Source organism: Bombina bombina, chromosome 5 (genome assembly GCF_027579735.1).
Source record: "Bombina bombina isolate aBomBom1 chromosome 5, aBomBom1.pri, whole genome shotgun sequence".
NCBI classification, from domain to species: domain Eukaryota; kingdom Metazoa; phylum Chordata; class Amphibia; order Anura; family Bombinatoridae; genus Bombina; species Bombina bombina.
In genome coordinates, this window is record NC_069503.1 from 486,819,218 (window position 1) to 486,841,161 (window position 21,944).

The 21,944-nt window shown below is 37.3% G+C and overlaps 1 protein-coding gene across 1 annotated transcript in view; it reads right to left on the reverse strand.

Annotated features, from left to right (window-relative positions):
* The window catches only part of ADAMTS16 (ADAM metallopeptidase with thrombospondin type 1 motif 16), a 399,543-nt gene that overhangs the window by 272,350 nt on the left and 105,249 nt on the right, over positions 1-21,944 (reverse strand). The gene's annotated exons all lie outside the window — the stretch shown is intronic.

Sequence of the window (21,944 nt, forward strand, 5' to 3'; positions counted from 1 at the left end):
ATTAGCTAACCAATCACCATGCAGAATGTTAACGAGTCAGATAAAATTCAGCATACTTAAATACGATTGTGGCACTCCAGCCTCTCATGAGTAATAGCACAATTTTCATAAATTTTGTTAGAGCACAAGCAGGCAAAATAAATCATAAATGCATATTGTAATATTCTTTTGTTTTCTTAAGTGGACATGAATTTAATTCCTCTTATAATGCTTAATAATGAATTATTAAAACATTTTGCAATGTCTTTTAATTATTTATTTGCCTCTTTTACTTGTAGTTTAACTATAAATAGTGCACTGTTTCCACTACTCCCAGAGAAGCTGTCTTGCATTCAGCGGAATACAGAACCCAGGTATTCCTACATATTGCAAAGTAATCGTTTGACATGTCAAAGAACTCATTTAGATCTTTCTCTAATTCATTTTGATCTTATGTTACTTTATAACAGTATAGTTCAAAATTCCATCTAGGCCTGGAAGACATGATATACTACCCTCCAATGCTTTTTCTTTCATCCCTCCACCCCAAATTTCTTTGCCATGCGTCATTAATTCTTTGGAGTGTTGTACCAACCACTCACTTCTACATGGGATACTCGATGTCCAATATGCACCTCCTCATATGCAAGTACTTCCCTATACAACCAATTCCTGGGCGTATTAGTGTTTAAGTCTCTAGAAACTTTTTTTTGTAAATCCTTGTAAGTGAATTAAACAGTCCCAGGATATTTCCTGATTAGAAAACACATTAGGAATACATGTTGGTTCTAGTTTGGCACTATCCAAAAGTATAAATATATTCCCTTGTACAATTCACTAATATTGTAATTATGCAAATCTGAGGTAAAATTTAAAATATTACACTCTTTATATATAATAAAAATAATAAAGTGTAATATATTCAATTTTACATACATATATATATATATATATATATATACACACACACACACACACACAAACACACACACATATATTCTCACACACAAACATACAGACACACACACACACACATATATATATATATATATATATTCTCACACACAAACATACAGATACAAACACTTCAAGACGTAATTAGGCAACTAAATATTACCATGATAAAAAACGATTACAAACAGCTGCTGATGCGAAGCACTTCTGTAAATATTTACCTCATCATAATGAGCTAAGTATTAATTTCCTAAGTCACTTATATTAACTAAAAATGTCAGTTATATGAATACAAATGTCAATATGGTTTTACTGATGTTATGTGAACCAACGGAAATCTCTCACGTCATAAGAGAAATGTCCTTATATTTAACAGTTATGTGAAAACATAAAAAAATCCACAAAACCTCCACATATTTATTATTATAACATTCTCTTGACTCTGTAGCCGTGTTTGGAAATGGAGTTGGCATTCTTCCAGACACTTTTGGCCTTCTGCCAATATGAAGGGGTTTAACATATAATTTTTTCTAAAAAAAAACACTCTATAGTAAACTTTAAACAGTTTGCTGCCTCATGAAGATTTGATATAAAATAAATGGTCTAACAATTTAAAATATTTCAGGAATTTGGGTTTTCTTTGTGGAAAGAAATGTACATATGTAGAGAAGTATAGTATTACATTAACCACAATAGAACAAGACAGTTTCATAGCAAAATTCCAGGGATAAATTAGCTACTCTGAAAGAGTAAACTGAACACCTATGGCTTCATTTATCAAGCTAATGATTTGTTTTGCTTCCTTTTTCTATAATTTAAGCCAGAAAAGCTTATTTTTTCCAGAATTTAAAGTTCTGATCATAGGGAGACAGACATTGCTAGATTATTACAGATAAGGATGATGATATGTAATAGGGGTAACCTATAGATTGTTATAAAGCATTTCACAAGTAAGCCTTCTATATTTTTGTGATTAAGTTTAGGTTATGCATGTAATTTCCCAGGTATTATAGGCAAATTACAATTATAGTCTAAATACTTTTAAATTTGCTTTAGGGTCAGCAATACATTTTACCCCTCTGGGAAGTTTAGTCTTATAGCAGTGCTTTCCAAACTGTGTGTCGTGACACAGTGTGTCGGCGGCAGTTTGTAGGTGTGTACTTGCTTCAACACAATTTTTTTTTTTTATTTAATTTTTTTGTGGGTTTCTGACTTTCCGCCTACCTGCTACGCATATCACATGATCGATACCTAGTGGGTCACAGATCATCTTAAAAGGACAGTCAAGTCCAAAATAAAATTTCATGATTCAAATAGGGTATGTCATTTTAAACAACTTTCCCATTTACTTTTATCACCAATTTTGCTTTGTTCTCTTGGTATTCTTAGTTGAAAGCTAAACCTAGGAGGTTCATATGCTAATTTCTTAGTAGGGATGGGCGAATGTTTCTAAAAATTCGAAATGTAAAACGAATTTTGATACATTCGTTCGAATCGAATTTCGAATGTTTATATAACATTCTATTTTCGAATTTTCGTTTTCGAATTTTTCAATAAAATTCAAAAATATTCGTTCGTTTAATAGAATGTTTAGCTATGTATTCATTCAATTTCGAAATGTAATATTCAAATTTGAATGTAACATTCGAATTCGAATGTGACATTCAAATTTGAAATTGAATTTCTAGTCTACAACTGTGTTTAATAAATGTAATATTCGAATGTGACATTTGAATTTCAAATAGTATTTCTAGTCTAATACTGTGTTTTAAATGTGATATTCGATTTGAATGTGACATTCAAATTCGAAATAGTATTTCTAGTCTAATACTGTGTTTTATAAATGTAATATTCGAATTCGAATGTGACATTCAATTCGAATGTGACATTCGATTCGAATGTGATATTCGATTCAAATGTGACATTCAAAATAGTGTTTCTAGTCTACAATTGTGTTTTATAAATGTAATATTCGAATTTGAATGTGACATTCGAAAACTGTAAATAACATTCGAAAATCGAATTTTTAAGAATATTCGTTCTTATCAGTATTCTATTATGTAAATCGAATTTCTACAATAACATTCGTTCTAACATTCGAATTCGGATATAAACACATTCGCCCATCCCTATTTCTTAGACCTTGAAGGCCACCTCTAATGTAAATGGTTTTTCCCCACTAGAGGGAGTTAGTTCATATTTTTCATATAGATAACATTGAGCACACGCACGTGAATTTACTGAGGAGTGAGCACTGATTGGCTAAAATGCAAGTCTGTCAAAAGAACTGAAATAAGGGGGCAGTCTGCAGAAGGTAATCAAAGAGGTAAAAAGTATATTAATATAACAGTGCTGGCTATGTAAAACTGGGGCATGGGTAATAAAGGGATTATCTATCTTTTTAAACAAAGGAACAGTCAACACCAGAATTTTTGTTAACATATTGGCGCAGCTAGGCGGGAACTGAAACTATTCCCATTGGAGGCTTATGCGAGTGTCTTTATCGAATATACCACCAAATATTCAGAAACTGTGTTCATCCCATCAACCTCATTAAAATAGTAAGTAGCTATTAGTGTTTTTAAACTTTTTTTGAATTCTTGCAGATACATACTGTTACTTGCAAATACATTTTGTTATTATATAATTTATATATGTGTCCGTATCTCTCAAAACAAGTTAGTTTAACCTCCTGTTTGCTAATACAACTGAATTACTGTGTCGCGAAATGAAGTAGGTCTAAAAAGTGTGTCACCAATATTAAAAGTTTGGAAAGTCTTATAGGGACAGAATGTGGCAAAAGAAAGCTGTAAAATATTATTACAAAAAAGTAAAACATGTATTATCTAAGTTTCTTATAAACTGAGAAGGAAAACATGGCATACAAAAAAATCATATCAAACACTCTTTTAGAGAAGTTAAGGGGGCATAAACTGTATATTGCCCCACCACAATTTTTTGACTGATAACTGGAAACTCAGTGTCAGGTTGGGGAAGGTCAGCAACTGTCATGATCCCGCCTAGAATTGAACCTGGGACCTGTTTCTATTTCTGCTGCTGTTCTTTCCCAGCCTGTTGTCTTACCTCTTTGCCACCAGATGGCTTGATCACAGGCTAAGAATATTGGGTTTTTCTGTTTGCTGCAACTTTGGCTCTCTGACTCCACCTGCTTACCATCTGAAACAAATCATATAATCAGCAGCCTGCTATATTTGGGAGGTTTGCTTGCAGTACTGGGCCTTGACATTGAGTGTAATACTCTGACAGACCCTCTGGTCCTGTTTCCTGAGTGAAATACAGATTTGTTGGATTTCCTGGTGCCCGATTTCTGCTTCATTTTGTGACTACTCTTCTGGATATTCCCTTTGGTGCTGTGTTTCGTTTTTTGGACTGATTACCTGGCAATTGATCTTGGCTAATCCCCTGATATTTCATAAGGACTGACTCAGGTACTTTTGCTTGCTTGTTACCTGATACTACAGAGTTCCAGTCTACAGCATATGCAAGTATCCTGTCTGTTATTACAAGGATCTGCATTCCTGCCTGTTGCTACAGAGTTCCAGTCTACAGCATATGCAAGTATCCTGTCTGTTATTACAATGATCTGCATTTCTGCCTGTTACTACAGAGTTCCAGTCTACAGCATATAGTTCCAGTCTACAGCATATGCAAGTATCCTGTCTGTTATTACAAAGATCTGCATTCCTGCCTGTTATTACAGAGTTCTAGTCTACAGCATATGCAAGTATCCTGCCTGTTATTACAAAGATCTGCATTCCTGCCTGTTACTACAGAGTTCCAGTCTACAGCATATGCAAGTATCCTGCCTGTTATTACAAAGAACTGCATTCCTGCCTGTTATTACAGAGTTCCAGTCTACAGCATATGCAAGTATCCTGTCTGTTATTACAAGAATCTGCATCCCTGCCTGTTACTACAGAGTTCCAGTCTACAGCATATGGAAGTATCCTACCTTTTATTACAAAGATCAGAATTCCTGCCTGTTATTACAGAGTTCCAGTCTACAGCATATGCAAGTATCCTGCCTGTTATTACAAAGACCTGCATTCCTGCCTGTTATTACAGAGTTCCAGTCTACAGCATATGCAAGTATCCTGCCTGTTATTACAAAGATCTGCATTCCTGCCTGTTATTACAGAGTTCCAGTCTACAGCATATGCAAGTATCCTGTTTGTTATTACAAGAATCTGCATTCCTGCCTGTTACTACAGAGTTCCAGTCTACAGCATATGCAAGTATCCTGTCTGTTACTACAAGGATCTGCATTCCTGCCTGTTACTACAGAGTTCAAGTCTACAGCATATAGTTCCAGTCTACAGCATATACAAGTATCCTGCCTGTTATTACAAACAACTGCATTCCTGCCTGCTATTACAGAGTTCCAGTCTACAGCATATGCAAGTATCCTGCCTGTTATTACAAAGAACTGCATTCCTGCCTGTTATTACAGAGTTGCAGTCTACAGCATATGCAAGTATCCTGCCTGTTATTACAAAGAGCTGCATTCCTGCCTGTTACTACAGAGTTCCAGTCTACACCATATGGTTCCAGTCTACAGCCTATAGGTCCAGTTTACAGCATATGCAAGTATCCTGCCTGTTATTACAAAGATCTGCATTCCTGCCTGATACTACAGAGTTCCAGTCTACAGCCTATAGACTTTGCCTTATCTAATTTGCATATCTCTGCATTGCTAATTATCCTATCAATAAAACCATGACCTTTATTTCCTAAAACCTTGTACCTGTTTAATTATGCCAAAAAGGAAAGACTCAGCCAGACAAAACACAACTTTAACCCCAGAACCTGACACCTCTGCACAACAGCTCCCAACTCCTGAACCTGCTCCCTTGCAGAGTATGACAGCAACACTGAATAAAAATTCTTACAGATGTGTTTCACCCCATATACAAGACTTAAAGGGACATTAAACACTTTGATATGACAATATAAAATGATAAACTGTATAAATACAAAAAAACTTTGCAATATATTTTCATTATTTATCATTTTCCTGTAATTACCTTTTGGAATTGTGAGGTTTTCAGTTCCTATTAGAAATGGAGGTGCAGAACACTGTTATATTTCACACAGCCATTGCCTGCACACTCTAGTGGCTTATTTATAACTGTCTTTAATTGGCCACAGCAGAGAAGATAACCTTACAACATGGCAGCTACCACTGTTTTATAGACAATAAACGTTACACTTGTTTTGTTACTATTTAAACAGCTAATGAAACTTTAAAAAATACATCTACATGATATTCTCAGACTAAACTTTTCTTTGAATGCATCATTCTATCTAGCATGTATTTAGTGTTTAATGTCCCTTTAAGGACCAGTAAATACAGTAGTTCTGCATAATCAACTCATGCATGATAAAAGAAAACAATGCAATAGCAGTTAGTATGAACTTCAAATAAGTCGTAGATTTTCTTCCTAACAAATTTCAAAGTTATGTCTATTTCCACTCCCCCTGTATCATGTGACAGCCATCAGCCAATCACAAATGCATACACATATATTCTGTGAATTTTTCAACATGCTCAGTAGATGCTGGTGACTCAAAAAGTGTAAATATAAAAAGACTGTGCACATTTTGTTAATGGAAGCAATTTGGAAAGTTATTTAAAATTGTAAGCTGTATCTGAATCATGAAAGTTTAATTTTGACTTGAGTTACCCTTTAGTCAATGTTAATATATGACTTCTAGAATTGTTGCTTAGCAGGAATAAGGGAACAATCAAGATTGGATTGAGAGGTTTTGGCAGTAACTACTTAGCATGTACCACTCATGTTTATGATGGACTGATTGAATTCAAATGGATGGTAATGTCATAGAATTAAGAGACATAAATCCACACAGTTTAAAACATAGTGTTCACATGGTAAATGTAATGGATTGGTATATAAAGATAATAAAAAGGTGGCACAAGCAGTCCTTTCTATTTACGCCAGTGAGATGACAAGAGAGCATTCCAAAATCTTGTTAGATGCACATCTATACATAAATATAAACTATAATTACATGATGATGTTACACAAAAAGAGGAAGTGCCCACAGGCATTACTTGTAGTGCAGGTGGAGACTCTTAAAGACTCCATATCATAGACCCAGCACGTTTGTGAAATGATTCTGCCCTTTAAAATAAGTGTTCTCATGTCCTTCTAAAATGCTGGAAATGACCCAAAAAAATGACATCAGAAACTAGGCACCAGGGAGTTATGACTGAGAAGCTTTGTGTTCTAATTGAGCTCATCTATCCCCTATTTGGCCTAAAAGCACACTTGCTCCATTTCAAGGGTGACTTTTCTACCCAGCATGTAGCTGATCATTTATAAAAATGGTGATCTTCTGCACCAATTAACACAAGGGAGAATTTCTATAGAGGGGAAGGGGATGTCATAGGAGATTGAGACCTAGAAACAGGACACAAAGGTGTAAAGGCTATACCTTTATTAGAGCAACGTTTCGGGGCACCTGCCCCTTTCTCAAGCTAAAATCTTGAGCTTAGCTTGAGAAAGGGGCAGGTGCCTCAAAACATTGCTCTAATAAAGGTATAGCCTTTAAACCGTGTGCCACCTTGTGTCCTGTTTCTATGTATCCTGAGGCCTAGAGGGTGGTCTCTTAGGTGTTGCACCAGACTTTCTATGACAATATACTGAGATATGCTCAGTGGTGACAATGGGGATCTAACTACTTTCAACATACAGGGAGTGCAGAATTATTAGGCAAATGAGTATTTTGACCACATCATCCTCTTTATGCATGTTGTCTTACTCCAAGCTGTATAGGCTCGAAAGCCTACTACCAATTAAGCATATTAGGTGATGCGCATCTCTGTAATGAGAAGGGGTGTGGTCTAATGACATCAACACCCTATATCAGGTGTGCATAATTATTAGGCAACCTCCTTTCCTTTGGCAAAATGGGTCAAAAGAAGGACTTGACAGGCTCAGAAAAGTCAAAAATAGTGAGATATCTTGCAGAGGGATGCAGCACTCTTAAAATTGCAAAGCTTCTGAAGCGTGATCATCAAACAATCAAGCGTTTCATTCAAAATAGTCAACAGGGTCACAAGAAGCGTGTGGAAAAACCAAGGCGCAAAATAACTGCCCATGAACTGAGAAAAGTCAAGCGTGCAGCTGCCAAGATGCCACTTGCCACCAGTTTGGCCATATTTCAGAGCTGCAACATCACTGGAGTGCCCAAAAGCACAAGGTGTGCAATACTCAGAGACATGGCCAAGGTAAGAAAGGCTGAAAGACGACCACCACTGAACAAGACACACAAGCTGAAACGTCAAGACTGGGCCAAGAAATATCTCAAGACTGATTTTTCAAAGGTTTTATGGACTGATGAAATGAGAGTGAGTCTTGATGGGCCAGATGGATGGGCCCGTGGCTGGATTGGTAAAGGGCAGAGAGCTCCAGTCCGACTCAGACGCCAGCAAGGTGGAGGTGGAGTACTGGTTTGGGCTGGTATCATCAAAGATGAGCTTGTGGGGCCTTTTCGGGTTGAGGATGGAGTCAAGCTCAACTCCCAGTCCTACTGCCAGTTTCTGGAAGACACCTTCTTCAAGCAGTGGTACAGGAAGAAGTCTGCATCCTTCAAGAAAAACATGATTTTCATACAGGACAATGCTCCATCACACGCGTCCAAGTACTCCACAGCGTGGCTGGCAAGAAAGGGTATAAAAGAAGAAAATCTAATGACATGGCCTCCTTGTTCACCTGATCTGAACCCCATTGAGAACCTGTGGTCCATCATCAAATGTGAGATTTACAAGGAGGGAAAACAGTACACCTCTCTGAACAGTGTCTGGGAGGCTGTGGTTGCTGCTGCACGCAATGTTGATGGTGAACAGATCAAAACACTGACAGAATCCATGGATGGCAGGCTTTTGAGTGTCCTTGCAAAGAAAGGTGGCTATATTGGTCACTGATTTGTTTTTGTTTTGTTTTTGAATGTCAGAAATGTATATTTGTGAATGTTGAGATGTTATATTGGTTTCACTGGTAAAAATAAATAATTGAAATGGGTATATATTTGTTTTTTGTTAAGTTGCCTAATAATTATGCACAGTAATAGTCACCTGCACACACAGATATCCCCCTTAAATAGCTATAACTAAAAACAAACTAAAAACTACTTCCAAAACTATTCAGCTTTGATATTAATTAGTTTTTTGGGTTCATTGAGAACATGGTTGTTGTTCAATAATAAAATTAATCCTCAAAAATACAACTTGCCTAATAATTCTGCACTCCCTGTAGGAGATTGAGACCTATCATTTTGAATTTGTAGGTGATCGCTATGAGTAAAGACATTCCTCTTTATAAAAACATAATTTATGTAAGAACTTACCTGATAAATTAATTTATTTCATATTGGCAAGAGTCCATGAGCTAGTGACGTATGAGATATACAATCCTATCAGGAGGGGCAAAGTTTCCCAAACCTCAAAATGCCTATAAATACACCACTCACCACACCCACAATTCAGTTTAACGAATAGCCAAGTAGTGGGGTGATAAAGCGAGTAATAAGCATCAACAAAGGATGGGTCTCGTGGACTCTTGCCAATATGAAAGAAATTAATTTATCAGGTAAGTTCTTACATAAATTATGTTTTCTTTCATGTAATTGGCAAGAGTCCATGAGCTAGTGACGTACAGGATAGTAATACCCAAGATGTGGAACTCTACTAGTCACTCCCTCACTAGAGTCACTAGAGAGGGAGGGATAAAATAATAACAGCCATTTTCCGCTGAAAAAAATTAATCCACAACCCAAAATATAAATTTATTCTCATTAACATAAGCAGAGGAATCAAACTGAAACAGATGCCTGAAAAACTTTTCTACCAAAAACTGCTTCCAAAGAAGCAAATACATCAAAACGGTAGAATTTAGTAAATGTATGCAAAGAAGACCAGGTTGGTGCTTTTCAAATCTGATCAACTTAAGCTTCATTCTTAAAAGCCCACAAAGTGGAGACTGATCTAGTAGAATGAGCTGTAATTCTCTGAGGCGGGACCTGACCCGACTCCAAATAAGCCTGATGAATCAAAAGCTTTAACCAAGATGCCAAGGAAATGGTAGAAGTCTTCTGACCTTTCCTAGAACCAGAAAAGATAACAAATAGACTAGAAGTCTTCCTGAAATCTTTAGTAGCTTCAACATAATATTTCAAAGCTCTTACCACATACAAAGAATGCAAGGATCTCTCCAAAGAATTCTTAGGATTAGGACACAAAGAACGGACAACAATTTCTCTATTAATGTTGTTAGAATTCACAACCTTATGTAGAAATTTAAATGAAGTCTGCAAAACTGCATTATTCTGATGGAAAATCAGAAGAGGAAATTCACAAGAAAGAGCAGATAATTCGGAAACTCTTCTAGCAGAAGAGATGGCCAAAAGGAACAACACTTTCCAAGAAAGTAGTTTAATATCCAAAGAATGCATAGGCTCAAGTGGAGGAGCCTGTAAAGCCTTCAAAACCGAATTAAGACTCCAAGGAGGAGAGATTGATTTAATGAGAGGCTTAATACGGACCAAAGCTTGTACAAAACAGTGAATATCAGGAAGCTTAGCAATCTTTCTGTGAAAAAAAAGAAAGAGCAGAGATTTGTCCCTTCAAGGAACTTGCAGACAAACCCTTATCCAAACCATCCTGAAGAAACTGTAAAATTCTAGGAATTCTAAAAGAATGCCAGGAGAATTTATGAGAAGAACACCATGAAATATGTCTTCCAAACTCGATAATAAATCTTCCTAGAAACAGATTTACGAGCCTGTAACATAGTATTAATCACTGAGTCAGAGAAACCTCTATGACTAAGCACTAGGCGTTCAATTTCCATACCTTCAAATTTAATGATTTGATATCCTGATGGAAAAACGAACCTTGAGACAGAAGGTCTGGCCTTAATGGAAGTGGCCAAGTTTGGCAGCTAGACTTCCGAACAAGATCCGCATACCAGAACCTGTAAGGCCATGCTGAAGCTACCAGCAACACAAACGATTGTTCCATGATGATCTTGGAAATCACTCTTGGAAGAAGAACCAGAGGCGGGAAGATATAAGAGGTTGGTAACACCAAGAAACTGCTAACGCTTCCGCCTGAGGATCCCTGGACCTGGATTGGTACCTGGGTAGTTTCTTGTTTAGATGGGAAGCCATCAGATCTATTTCTGGAAGACCCCACATCTGAACAATCTGAGAAAACACATCTGGATGGAGCGACCACTCCCCAGGATGTAAAGTCTGATGGCTGAGATAATCCGCTTCGAAATTGTCTATACCTGGGATATGAACCACAAAAATTAGACAGGAGCTGGATTCTGCCCAATCAAGTATCCGAGACACTTCTTTCATAGCTTGGAGGCTGTGAGTCCCACCCTGATGATTGACATATGCCACAGTTGTGATATTGTCTGTCTGAAAACAAATGAACGGTTCTCTCTTCAACAGAGGCCAAACCTGAAGAGCCCTGAAAATAGCACAGAGTTCTAAAATATTGATTGGTAACCTTGCCTCTTGAGATTTCCAAACCCCTTGTGCCATCAGAGATCCCCAGACAGCTCCCCAACCTGAAAGACTTGTTTTCATTTGTTGTGATCACAGTCCAGGTTGGACGAACAAAAGAGGTCCCTTGAACTATACGATGGTGATCTAACCACCAAGTCAGAGAGAGAGTCGAACATTGGGATTTAAGGATATTAATTGTGCAGTCATGAGACCTAAATCTTCCATGCACATAGCTACTGAAGGGAATGATTGAGACGGAAGGTTCCAACAAGCTGAAACCAATTTTATCGTCTGCTGTCTGTTAGAGACAGAGTCATGGACACTGAATCTATCTGGAAACCTAAAAAAGGTGACCCTTGTCTGAGGAATCAAAGAACTTTTTGGTAAATTGATCCTCCAACCATGTCTTTGAAGAAACAACACTAGTTGATTTGTGTGAGATGCAGAATGTAAAGACTGAGCTAGTACCAATATATCGTCCAAATATGGAAACACTACAATACCCCATTCTCTGATTACAGAGAGTAGGGCACCGAAAACTTTTGAAAAGATTCTTGGAGCTGTCTCTAGGCCAAATAGAAGAGCGACAAATTGGTAATACTTGTCTAGAAAAGAGAATCTGATAGTGGTCTGGATGAATCGGAATATGAAGATATGCATCCTGTAAGTCTATTGTTGACATATAATGCCCTTGCTGAACAAAAGGCAGAATAGTCCTTATAGTCACCATTTTGAAAGTTGGCACTCTTACATAACAATTCGAAATTTTCAGATGCAGGAATGGCCTGAATTAATTTTCTTTCTTTGGGACAAAACCCCAGACCCTGTTTCTGATATGGAACTGGTAAGCAAAAAGGTATGGAACAGCAGCCAAAACAATTAGGCACAGGAGCCAGGAAGCAGCCACCTAATCCACATCAAATGAAACTCCAAAAGAAAGGGTGCTCCAGCCTTTGCAGTTTAAAGTAAAATGACCTTTATTGTGCCATGGTCCACAAAACAAAATCATGATCTTGAAAAAGCCCTCATGTAGGGAGAAACGCGTTGTTGTTGTTGCAGCCATAAGACTCTAACTATCTGTGAAGTACTCCTCCCTAATAACGGAGGATTGTTTGGGACTTTACTTTGGTCTACTATACTTGGTTTGATATACTGAAAGCCTGCACTGAAAAGTGCCAAAGACAAAGCAAAATGTTTTAAAGTCTCAGCACTTCAAACTTCTGAGGATTCATTCTGCGTGCGTTTATGCACTTAAAGAGCGGATGACTTCTTTCCTTCTACTTAAGAAAGCGGATCAGCTGTACTTTTTGAAATATATGATCCACCAATACGATTGGATTCCACTGATATTATATACACACATGACCATAACGGCAGAGGAACAAACAACACAGAGGGGAAGTGGCTAAAAGTTTGTCTTATCCGGTGTCTATTAATCACTCCGGAAGCCAGGTACTGTGCAGTTACAAGAAAAATCCTTGGTTACCTTTTTTGCACTGCAGCTTCGCAATACATATTGCACTTGAGCTCTGTTACAATTCTTTGACAGCTATTGACTGTTGCCATTTTTACATTTATTGTATCAGTTGACTCTCGGTGGTGGCAAATTTTCTCTTTTCTTTTAATTGCGATTTTATATCGGAGACGTACGATTTTTATTATTAATATTTTTACTATTTTGAGTACCTTAATATTATTTGAGGACTGTAATAAATTGTTATTTTTGTACCCCAGTAATTTACTCATTATTACATATATCTACATTACTTACTGTTTGACTGTGTTACGCCTAGGTTAACTCAGGTTATTATATCTTATAATTATTATATGCGACACCAGTATATGCACTATTGTACCTTTAGCCCCTGTTCGCTCCTAATTCTTTTCTTTGTATATTTGCTGTTCTTGCCTAAAGTGGGGGATATTTTAGTTTTTTTAGGAGTTTGGTACCACGCTCTGTGCATACTCTCTTGCTATTTGCCAAATACTGTTTGTTTATTTCTCGGGAAAGTGTAAAGGTCAGAATGCTACTGCTACTTCACTTTCCCTCTGGTTGAGAAGTATACCTTGTTTTCCTTATGAGACTGCTGGTCAGCAGCCTCCTGAGAAAATTACAGCTCATTCCACTAGGGCTGTCTCCTTTTTTTTGTTTTTGAAATGAAGCTTCTGTGGAACAGATTTGCAAGGCTGCAACTTGGTCCACTCTGCATACTTTTTTCCAAATTTTACAAATGTAATTCTTTTGCCTCGACTGAGGCTTATTTTGGGAGAGATGTTCTTAAAGTGGTGGTGTCTTCTGTTTAGGTCTGCCTGTCTTGTTATCCCTTCCTAGTCATCTGTGTCCTCTAGCTTGGGTATTGGTTCCCACTAGTATTTGATGATGTTGTGGACTCTCCATATCTTAGGAAAGAAAACAAAATTTATGCTTACCTGATAAATGTATTTCTTTCCGGATATGGAGAATCCATGACCCCACTTTTAATTTATTTTAAGACAGTTATTTTTGACTAAACCTCTACACCTTGTGTTATTACTTTTTTTCCATTTCCCTTTGGTCAAATGACTGGGTATTATGGGTAGGGGAGTGATACTTAACAGCTTTGCTGTGGTGCTCTTTGCCTCCTCCTGCTGTCCAGGAGTGATATTCCCACTAGTAATTGATGGCGTTGTGGACTCTCCATATCCGGAAATAAATACATTTATCAGGTAAGCATAAATTTAGTTTTTTGCCAAAAGGGATAAGAAAAAATTATTATTATATATATTGACCCTCGCATTGTCACTTTAAAAATTAACACAGAGCGGTATTGTCTGTTGACTAATTAGTCATTCTGCGCCATTAGTGCTAGAATCAGGAATTAGATTCCAAGCGCTACTGGCATTAAAAGTTAAGCAGCAAATTGTTAACAATTTCAGCTTCTCTAAATACGCTCCTAATTACGGACCTCTACACCTCAGCATTTGACTGAGGCGCCTACCTGACGCTCTGGATAACAAAGTAACACTGTCAGCTATGTTCGGATTACTTGCCAGTCTCACACTAGGCAATCTAGCAGCCACCACCGCTCCGATCATACTGAGAGCGTAAGCGGGAGATCACATGACCAACAAAAATGAAGCTGCGCCATCAGACTAATGCGCACGCTTCAAGCAGGCAGAAACCGACACTTCAGTTAAAGAGAGTCGTTCCTCTAACGAAATATGCAATCGTAGAAACAAAAAATAATTAAACCAATGCCCAAAAACTTTAACTTTCTTAGCCAGAAGTTCACAGCTAATAAATAAAAAATAACACCTGAGCCACCAATAAAGAGTTAACTCCCTCCTTCCTATAAAGGAGATTAACCCCTAAGTCTCTAACCCAAATACATAAAATGTGCCTGCTCACTGCCTGAAAATAATCCTCTACTAAGGATTCTAGTCCCAAATATAAAATGCAGAGAGTTTTTTCTTGGTTTAACCCCTTTAGTGCAAGTCTCCCATACCCAGAAGACAAAAGCACTTATCTGCACATCTAGCTGTTCGGCATAAGACAGCTTACAAGGTGTGAAAGGACATATACTCCTTACAGAGAACTGTAGAAAAAGAAAGAACAGAATAGCCAACTCTGGCTTTCTATGCCATGGGCAGCAAACATGTTAGAAAACCAAGCAAGGACTGACTCACAACTTTCTAACTGCTTTAAAGCCACCACTACCCTACTGAAGGGATTGACGTGGACTACGGCTAGACACAAAAACTTGCTTGTAGCGAAAAGAAATCAAATTTTTCTTCAGACACCAAACTTCACCTCCTCCATTGACAGAGGCAAATAGAATGACTAGGGATTATGGGTAGGGGAGTGACACTTAACAGCTTTGCTGTGGAGCTCTTTGCCTCCTCCTGCTGGCCAGGAGTGATATTCCCACTAGTAATTGATAATGTTGTGGACCCTCCATATCTTAGGAAAGAAAAAGTTTTTTCCAAAACGTTATAATATCTTGTTCTGTATTATAACCATAATTTAAATATCAAGTAAACCTCTTGTCTACAAAGTATATTTAGTTTGTTACCACCTCTAATAGGGTTATTTATTACCTCAATGGTAATCCATATATAGGTGTTTACATTTTGATGATGTACCTCAATAAAATGTTTTGCTAATGCTGAACATAGATTGTTATTCTCAATATATAAGAGATGTTCCCGAATGCGGGTTCTAACATCATGGCTTGTCATCTCAGGCATTTGAAACATTCAATTAAAGGGACACTGAACCAAAAAAATTTCTTTCTTGATTCAGATAGAGCAGGCAATTTTAGGCAACTTTCTAATTTACTCATGTTATCACATTGTCTTTGTTCTCTTGCTATCTTTATTTGAAAAAGAAGGCATCTAAGCTTTTTTTTGTTCAGACCTCTGGACAGCACTTTTCTATTGGTGCATGAATTTATCCACTAATCAGCAAGAACAACCCAGGTTGTTCACCAAAAATGATCCGGCATCTAAACTTACATTCTTGAAATTCAAATAAAGATACCAAGAGAATGAAGAAAATGTGATAATAGGAGTAAATTAGAAAGTTGCTTAAAATGTCATGCTCTATCTGAATCACGAAAGAAAGAAATTTGGGTTCAGTGTCCCTTTAACTAAATTAGGCATTCTGTTGAACAACTAATGCAACCTCGTACTACAAATGTTTAACCAGTTACATGTGATTGGAATGTTTTAGTCATTTTGATACAATCATAAGCACGGCAACGTCAATTACCGAATTTATATGTTCATATTACTTGAAGCCAGGAACTGCTGATAGTTTTGATGTTAGCAATAAAATATCCCCTACATTTCTTCTTCTTGAGTAATCAAATTTACATCCTTGAGATATTGTATGTTTTAACTTATAATCTTTATATACCATAGGAAGATATTTTTTGATAATATCATAAATGGCTGAGTATTGATTGGAATATTGTGTGACAAACACTAGTCTCATATCTTCTTTTTGTTTATTTTTGTTTTGAAGTAATTCATTTTTATTTATACCATCAACGTCACAGCTTATTCTATTAATCTGATGTTTTGAATATCCTCTATTAGTCATCCTTTGTGAAGAATATAGAGAGACAACGTCAACTGTAAGACAACTGAAGTTATCACACCATGAAAGATCTTCCAAAATGTTAAGTAACTTAGAGGTATCCCTAAAGTAATACTAAGATTCCTACTAAGGTCCCTCCCATTACACTCCAGTTAATGGACTATTCAATTATTTAACATATAAGGGCTTATCATCACTTATACTCATGTTAATAATAAAAGTGGTCTTACATTGTTACATGACTATATAGGAGATGTGCACTAATCCTCTTATTTCCTTCTCCTGATGAGGATACAGCAAGTGATTGGATCATACACATATATGCCTGCTTCTGATTGGCTTATCTGTTTTCTCCTCATTGGGTATGGCACCAGAGCGCAACTTTGATTATGTATTTTAAAAAAAAAAAAAAAATCTTCCCTTTTTTATTGAAAAATGGACAAAACTTTACATACATAAATGCATATTGGCTAGAAAACAGTGGAAAGTCAGAATAACATATATATGCATATTTCCCTGGTACAATTGCCTAGGGCACCAGTTATTAGAGGTGTACAGTCCATAATCTTAACTTTGAAAAAGAAAAAGTTATAACAATTTTTCAATTTGTTTATACACTTTTTAAATGGTGAGAAACAAGGGCGGGATTAAACCAATATCTAATGGGAAGAACAATCTGTTATCAGTTGACAAGAATGCCCTATATAGGCTAAGTGCAAAGGAAATGAGATTAAGGTGGGTATATATGGAGGAAAGAGAGGGGGAGAAAAAAAAAAAGGGGGATGATAGAAAGAGAGGATGAAGGAAGGAGGCAGGGGAGCATGGAAAAGAGAGGCTCAGGTAGAAGCGAGGCGCTGTATTTATGGTAAGTTGAGGGCTCTTATAGTTTATTTGAGCTGCTTCCATTTATCCCAAATCTGCAAGTGTAAAAAGGGTTTACTATTCTGGGTAAAAATCGGGCTTTCCATAAGTTCCAGAAGGGAGAGTCTTTTGTTTCCATAGTCTGGCTATCGACAGCTTGACTGCCGTGAGTAAGTATATGCTGAGGAGGTAATTTGGTGTTGAGGTCGTTTTGATATTCAGGTAGAATAAGATAGTTTGTGGAGTATTCCCTAATAAGGGATCTAGTTTCGCACATTTGCGTGAAATCTCATACCAAAAGGTTGCAATGCCGGGTACTCCCACCAAACGTGAGCCGAAGTCCCCACCAGCCCGCAATCTCTCCAGCACAGAGGAGAGTTTAAAGGGGAAATTTTGAAAAGTGTGAGAGGGGTGAGATGCCACTGCGTACATACCTTGACTTACAATTCAAGTAAAGTGATGCAATGAAGGGCCTGCCTGGTGAGTGCGACGGCCCTGGAGCACTCGTCCAGTTCTGCATGAAAGTGGAGGGCTCTCTCCCAAGCAATAATATAAGCTGATTTATAGAATGTAGGAGGATTCAGCATGTCTCTATAGGAAACCGAGAGCGCTCAGGGGAACTTAACTCCGTTAGCCCATTTTTTCTCCCAGTGGGCTTGCGGAATGGATGGTCAAGAAATCCCCATGATCTCAACAGACTGAGAAGTCTCCAGAATTCGAACCTTAATAGTTGTGGAGGGTTATATACAGAGCTAAACTGTGTCAATGTGATTAAGCATCCGATAGGAAACAAATCGGCTACACATCTAATGCCATACTCCCTCCACAAGGACGGATGCGAGTCTCTGAGAGCTGCAAGTAAGCTTGATAGGGAGTGAATGGATGAGGGGCAATCTGTGGTAACGAGCAAATTTTATCCTACAGGCGAAGTGCGTGTAGAATAATAGTGTTTTGGATCTTAAAAGAGGACCTAACATGTCTAGGCAGCCATATGAGATCTATTAACATAAGTGGACTGGGTAGAGTTGCCTGTTCCAAGACCCTCCATTTACTGTTGGAGGATTCGACATTCCAGGAAAGAATATGAGCTAGTTTCGAAGCTTCATGGTAGTAGGTTAAGTTGGGGGCGCCTGCGCCACCACTTAGGAGCGGTTGCTGCATAATTCTCGTGGCTACCCTGGGATGCCTGCCTCTCCAGATATATCTATTGCTGGCTAACTGAAGCTTTCCTATCAAAGATTTAGGTACAGGGATGGGGAGGGCGCGAAAAAGGTAGGTAAGTTTGGGAAGTAATACCATCTTGAACGCTGCTATCCTTCCCATCCAGGATATGCAAGGAACATTTAATTTGTCAGCGCTTTTTTTAAATTGCTGGAGGAGTGGGTAGAAGTTGGACTCAATTATGGTAGAAATGTTACATGAGAGATATACCCCTAGATGTTTGATCCTTTGTTGAGACCAATTAAATGCGTATGTCCTTTTAAGTTCCGTGAGTTCCCTATCTGGGATATTGATGGTATAGGTGTCCGTTTTACTAATATTAAGCTTATAAAAACTAATTTGGCCAAAATGTTTTAATAAATTAAAGAGGGTGGGGAGGGAGTGGGTCTCCAAGAAATATAGTTAAGTCATCTGCAAATAGAGAAGTTTTCTACATTGTCCCTGCAATCTCAACCCCCTTTATATCCGTGTTCATCCTGATTGCCTTGGCCAATGGTTCCATAATCAGGGTGAAAATCAATGGGGCTAACGGACAACCCTGCCTGGTTCCATTCAAGATGGGGATAGTGAGGGGGTGAAAATCTAGGCCTCTAACTGATGCCGATGGTGCAGAGTACAGTGCTTTAATGCATGAGTGAAATTGCGGGGGAAAAACCTAATTTGTGTAAGACCTCGAATAGGTAGGCCCAGTTTACCCGATCAAAGGCCTTTTCGGCGTCAAGTGCTAGGGTTGTGCAAGGGGAGCCCATTCTTTTAGCTTCAAAGTAGATGTTGAGAATGCGCCGAGTGTTATCGGGGCCCTCCCTACCAGGAGTAAAACCTACCTTATCCCAGTCAATTAACGAAGTTAGAATTTAGTTGAGTCTAGAGGCCAAAAGTTTAGACAGAATCTTCATATCTGTGTTAATTAATGAAATGGGACGGAAATGTTCACATATGTTAGGGGCCTTCCCAGGTTTTGGAATGGTCACGATAATTGCTTCTTGTAGTTCAGAGGTAGGAGAGCCAGTAAGTCTGGCTAACGAGAATACTCTAGTAAGTAAGGGGGAGAGTTGGGGGAGGAATGTTTTATAAAAAAGGGCGTTGTAACCGTCTGGGCCTGGGGCTTTATGACTTTTTAGGGTTTTGATGACTGAGCCCACCTCAACTATACTAAAAGGAGAGTCAAGTAAATCTCTCTGATCTTCTGAGTAGGTAGAGAGAGTGAGTCTAAGAATTCTTGTATGTGTGTTACAGATGGGGTAGTAGTTTCTGTAGAGTTTTTTAAATTGTACTGGGAGGTTGATTATGTATTTAATCCCTTAATCACATAGAAAAAGAAATGTATATCTTTCAATAAAAAATGCTTTAACAGTACCGAGCATTTTATTTTTACAATATAAGATCACTTTAAAAACTTTATATAATTTTGCTTAATTTTATCATTAACATTTTTAAAACCCTGATATGCTTCATAATAATCATAAAGATTTTTCTGATAATTCTATCTATTTGTGTGCAACTTATATAATTTAACATTTGTATTTGTGATTTAAAGTTTTAAATATTTTATTACTATAAACAATTGTGCTTATTAATATGGGAACTAAACATACATAAAAACTTTTAACACTGAAACAAAGCAGTTAAAATAGCCAAGATATGCCTTCAAAAGAGGAGGCCAAAATGGTTTCTTAAAGGGGCATTAAACGCCTCTTCCTTTTGTGTAAAATTTGTACTTTGTCCCACACTCGTTAGAGGCCAAAAGCCAAAAAAGTGGTGTCATTCATTTGTGTATTGTTGTCCAAATGCAATTACATGATCACAATTATTTATTGTTATCTTTACATGTATCAACATTTGTAGATGTGTAATTTTGTTCAGATTGGTTATAAGTTTATAGGTTAAATGGTAATTCATCATTTGTGACTTTAAGCATTAATACGTCTGCTTGCTAGTCTCACAGCTGCATTTTTAAATTAAAATCATTTGATTGGTCAAGACCGATATATAAAGGAGCTAAGAATGCTTTGTTTTTATTATGCCTGATAAAACAACCAATATAGCCAAGAAACGCGTTGCAATTTTAGGGAGTTTACATGTCACTATTGTAACCCCTTTTCATATTGTGCACTTTATGGTTTTATATTATTATAATTTTTTACTAAACCGCATTAGCAAGTACCTATCTATGCAATACCGACAGCCCAGCAGCCGGAGTTCAGTAAACTGGAGCACTAAGAGTCTCCAGAACGCCTCTATCAGCACAACTGGGTGCTACAACACTGTGTGAGTACCCTGTGTATTTTGCTATTAACAGTTGGTTGACAAATAGATATGCACATGAAGATCCCTCTTTTTGTCTTTAGGACATATATAGGTTTGCAGCATTTGCAAGCTACAGAATTTACTTTTTTGTTTTTTCTAAGAAACATGGGACAGGACATTTTTACTCAAAAGCAAGAGCTGTTTAATATCCTTTTAAAGAGTTCAAGTATATTGAGATAAAAAAAAAAGCTCTACACTTGTTTTCTGATGGAATTAAATACAGTTGTTAAATTCACTAAATGCAAAGTATTTTTGTTGGTCACACATTGTGAGGCTGCTCAAAAATAGGGTCGCCATTTTGCTGCTTTAAAAAAGGACACATAAAAAACATGTCATTGGCCTTCTTTTTTTTAATAATATTTTTTATTGAGGTTATGAAGATAATACAACATAAATGGTATGCCATGAAATGTAAATGACAAATTATAGAACATACAAATATATATATTGAATAAAGCAAAAGTATTACATTGAATCTGTATGGGTAGGCATCTTGAACCTCCGTTTTATGTTATTTTCTGTAATGTGTTCCTCTATTAAAAAGGAGGGTTACTTTTGAACCCAACAGGCTTATGGACATTAATAGAGGAAATTGGCGTTGGAAATGGTCACTTTTGGACCTAGTGTGTAAAATAGCAAGATGGGAAAAGTCAGCAGGCCAGAGCTGCTTTAGAGAAATGAAAAGGGAGGGGAGAAGAAAAGATAAGAAAAGGAAAAGAGAAGGATTGGGGGGGAGGTTAGGCTCTTGTTAGAAATGTGTGTTGTCTAAGGTTAAGGAAGTGCAAAGAAAAGTAGCAATTTAGTGAAACACTGTTAAGTAGGGGGGTTATGAAGGGTCACTCCATGGGGCAATTAGGTAAAAGAGTTTTGATGTACATAATAATCCTTAGACATTACTGCTATTAATAAAACATTTAGTAAGGATTGGGCTAATAGAAATCCCAATCTATTACGAATAGCTGACTAGAGCTTTTCCATTGTC